The 4524-nt window shown below is 37.7% G+C and overlaps 1 pseudogene; it reads left to right on the top strand.

The window, feature by feature from the left end:
* Nucleotides 1-3909: 3909 nt before the first annotated feature.
* On the top strand, nt 3910-4159 carry LOC113248118 (cytochrome c oxidase subunit NDUFA4-like; annotated as a pseudogene).
* Nucleotides 4160-4524: the final 365 nt, after the last annotated feature.

Genomic DNA, 4524 nt, shown 5'->3' with positions numbered 1-4524 from the left:
TTACAGAAAAGTTGTGGGTATAAAACAAGGAATCCCCCTGCCCCCCACCTAGACTATATGAGAATAACCTGCCAACATTATGCTCCAAAGCTCCTAAATACTTTAGTGTGTATGTCTTACAGATAAGAATATTCTCCTAGATAACCATCAAAATCAGGAAATTATCATTAATAATATTTACCACAAGCTAATCTTCAGACCCTGTTGTCCTAATAAAATCCTCCGTAGCAAAAGGATCCAGGACAGAATCTTGTACTGTAGACAGTTGTCATGTCTCTTTCGTTCTCTATAGTCTAAAAAAATTCCTCAATTTGCCTTGACTTTAAGGACCTTGACATTTTTGAAGACTGTGGGCCAGTTATTTTGTAGCCTTCATCTTGATTTGGGTACATCTGATGTTTGCTACTGATTATATGTAGTGATATTATAGAAGTGATGCTGAGTTTTTCTCATTGCATCCCAGCGGGCAGGGAGTAATTTGGATTTTTCAATTAGTTAGATATTGTACTTCGATCATGCGATTAGTGTTGTCTCCCAACTTTGCTCACTGTAAAAATACTCTCTCTGCAATCAATAAGAATCTGATGCTACACAAATATCCTGTTCCTCATCAAGCTTTAAATTTATTTAAATTATTTATTTAAATTTATTTAATTCAATTTATTTATTTAAATTTATTTGTTAAATGTATTTATATCATGAACTCATGTTTTCTTGTGTAATTGAATTGGCTATAATATAGCCTACCGTTACGTGTTTTGATGCTCAAAATTGTTCCTCTTCAGGCTGATTTTGTGTGTGTGTGTCTTTGGATATCCTCTCAATCTTCTTTGAGCACTTCCTTATTATCTGGCACAAGATATCCCAGAGTCACTTTGTGTTTTCCCTGTCCCAGACCTGGAATTAAACATTTTTTCAAGAAGCCCTGGTTCCTTTTAGTGAGTGAAAGTATTTAGAGCAAGATAAGCACTAGGTGGGCCCAACTACTATTGGAGTGTTGCTGCTTCCAGGTTCTCTTAGTGGACAGAGCTAGGGAACACACACGCACACTCACACACACATTTTTTACATGTACATTTTTTCCAAGTCTCTTTAAACACCTTGGAAATTATTGGTTCTCACTCATAATTTCAATATCAATTCAACACTACTGGGTTCACTCCACTTTTCTCCATTTTCATAATTGTAACTCCCTTCCCAACAGTGAGGAAACTGGCTCCCATTTTCCTTAATACCTTTACTTGTCTGACCAATCCTTCTTTATGCAATCACAATCACCCGGAAGTAGATACTTTCTCATTGCAGGCACCATCCCTTCTCCTATCCTGAAGGCCTCCTCACCTATACCTTGAACAGACCACTGCTGCTGTCCCCCACACCATGAAGGCCCCCTCCTCAAATTTCCTGGGCTCTGACAATCCAGGCCAGCCTGCTGCCTGCATGAAGGCCCTCCTCCTTTCTCCACTTGGGCTCTGAGCAATGGTGACTGACCATTGCAGTTTTCCTGAAAATTATTTCTGTGTTAGCGCTGAAATCCTTACTGGCTGGGAAATCCCTCCTCAGAATGGGAAAAGTTATGTTTTTGGCAACGTGTGCAAAAGACAGAAATACAAAATCTTTAAGGTGGCAAAAAGATTAGGGGATGAAAGGAACATTGTTTTTAGTGTCAATGGATGAGGCATCGAGCATCCATCTTCCATAGACCCTGGGGCTAGTTTTTCTCTGCTGCTGATGTTAGAAATTGTATTTTGTGCTTCATGATAATGGATCATTTCGTGTTGCTGCACTCCAAGTGCTTAAGTGTGCATCGTAATAGTGAGTGAGAACATTGGTCTTTCACTTGGCTGGTAGATTAACCATTGTGCTTTTAATCAAAATAGTACTATTTTAATTGTTAACATTGTGAATATAGTGACCTTGTTTTCTAAGAATTCAGATAATGAAAATGGGAACAATTGAAATACCACAGGCAGCATGACCAAGACATCACTAAAAAAGAAGACTAAATGATTGCCATTTTAATGACAGATCAAAGAACATATAAAACTGGTCTAAGAAGGTAAACACTAAAACAGAACATCCTGCAAAATATGCAGAAAAGAATTTGGAATAGAGCATGGTGGAGAAGGTGATATGAAAGTACACACAGAGACTGAATCTCATAATTACAGAATGACACAGGGTTTTCTAAATCAATCTTTTTTTTGCATTCCATTAAAAGACACCATACTCAGTCAGAAACAATGACGGCTGAATTAGCTGGGATATACCGAACAAGGGAAATTGCATTACCTTACAGATCTCTCAACAGCTCTAGGAAAGCAAGTAAAATTATATTTTATGATCTAGAGGATATAACTAAAATGTCCTGTGGATGAACAAAAGGGGAAATTTTGACAAATTTGATAACAAGTGTAAAGGGTTCTTATAGCGTGGAACCAATTCTGTTAGATCTTCCAAACAGTCATGCTTTCTACAGTTATTAAGTGATGCCTCAAATCCTGACCAAAAAAAAACAAACAAAATCTTAACTATAGAGAATACACTGATGGCAACCAGAGGGGAGAGGGAGGGGGAGTGGGTAAAATATGTGAAGGGGATTAAGGAGTGCACTTGTGGTGATGAGCACTGGGTGATGTATGGAAGTGTTGAATCACTATATTGTACACCTGAAACTAATATACCACTATGTTAAAAAATAAAATTAAATAAAAATTTAAAAAACCCCAGTTCCCTTAGTTCTTAGGTATTTTGGTTTGAAAAATGGAAATTCTACTAGCTTTTCTTATTTCTGTAAAGATTTAAATGTAACCACAGAAAAGATAGAGCAAAAGATTTTATACCTTCTCTAAATTCCAACTAGATTTTATTCACCTAGGTGCACTTTTGGAGATAGTACAAATGTAAATTTTGGTAAATTGAACGCAGTCTATAAACTTCCTACCAAACAAGAAGATCTTACCTGTTAAATATGGTGTACTAGTTGCACACGACCCTGGTACAAAGAGGTGTGATTTACTTACCTGTGGCATTGAGACTTTCATAATGAAAATTCTGATCATTTTTCAGTTTCCTCAAAGCAAACAGTGTTCTCAATGAGATTTTTGACTCTATGAAAATAGAAGGAGATAGCTTTCTTAGGCATGTACCTATGAGATAGCCATCACTGTTGCTGGCCATAGAAAATACATTAAAATATTGGCCAGACGTAAAATCATATTTTCAAAGTGTAATAGAAGAAGAGTGTTTTGGGGCACCTGAATGGCTCAGCTGGTTAAGCGTCTGCCTTTGGCTCAGGTCATGTTCCCAGGATCTGGGAATCCAGCCCCGGGCTCTCTGCTTGGCAGGGAGCCTGCTTCTCCCTCTCCCTCTGCCTGCCGCTCCCCCTGCTTGTGCTCTCTCTCTGTCAAATGAATAAATAAAAATCTTTAAATTAAAAAAAAGAAGAATGCCTTTCTGTAATTTGGAGATACATTGAAAATATGAATGGAGAAAAGGATTAGACTAAAAAGAAATTCACATGCTATTTCTCCAAAATCATTCTGATGATCTTGAAGAGACCATAAGGAGTGGAGAAAAGGATAAACTGACTGCACCTGAGTTGTTCAATGTTATGTGTGACTTTGTGACAATTCACGCAGAAGAAAAAAATTTTCTTTTGGAAATAAGACTTTCAGAACCACCCCCCTGGCCCCTCCCAGCAACACTGTGACCAGAAAAGATCATCAAGTTAAACAGAACTTACTCAGTTTTGTTACTAAAACTGTATTTATTTGGAATCCAACTTCAGTTCCACAAATTCAGATAATCCCTGTGCTTTAAAACCATTTTCCTGATAGGCATTACTTAGTGCTGGGCCTTGCAGATTTGATTTATTCTTCTCCTGGACAGAAGGCCTCTGCCAAAACCATGTTACATCAGATCACTGGTCAGACCAAGAAGCATCAGAACTTGATCCCCCCTCTTCGTAATTATTGGGGCAGGAGGTACTGGAGCATCTCTGTATGTCCTGTGCCTGGAGCTGTTCAATCCAGATGTCAGTTGGGATAGGGAGAATAACCCAGAACCCTGGAACAAACTGGGTCCCAGGGATCAGTACAAGTTCTACTCAGTGAATGTAGATTACAGCAAGGCGAAGAAAGAAGGTCCAGACTTTTAAACGAAATGTTTCACTATAAAGCTGCTTGGAACGAAGGTCTTCCAGAAGCCATATGTACAATTTTCCACTTATCCAGGAAATATTTCCCCTTTAAATGAACAAAATCATGTTGGTGTATTGTGTTGGGGTTTACCCTGATTAATAAATATCTGAAACATGAAAAAAAATAAAACCATTTTCCCTGAGAAAGATTTAACTTATGATGACAGTGAATATGATATGCAGTATTTAAAAATAATGGATATTTTAGAAATGGATAGCCTATATGAGTAATTTATGGATGAAAAGGACCTTATTGACAAACAGCGGGTCCCCCAAAACAATGTGATATAAAATGGATGGACATTTTTAGAGAGCTGGAAATA

Source organism: Ursus arctos, chromosome X, assembly GCF_023065955.2.
Source record: "Ursus arctos isolate Adak ecotype North America chromosome X, UrsArc2.0, whole genome shotgun sequence".
NCBI classification, from domain to species: Eukaryota; Metazoa; Chordata; class Mammalia; order Carnivora; family Ursidae; genus Ursus; species Ursus arctos.
The sequence above is the reverse complement of the archived record's forward strand: the minus strand, read 5'-3'. Positions and strand labels throughout refer to the sequence as shown.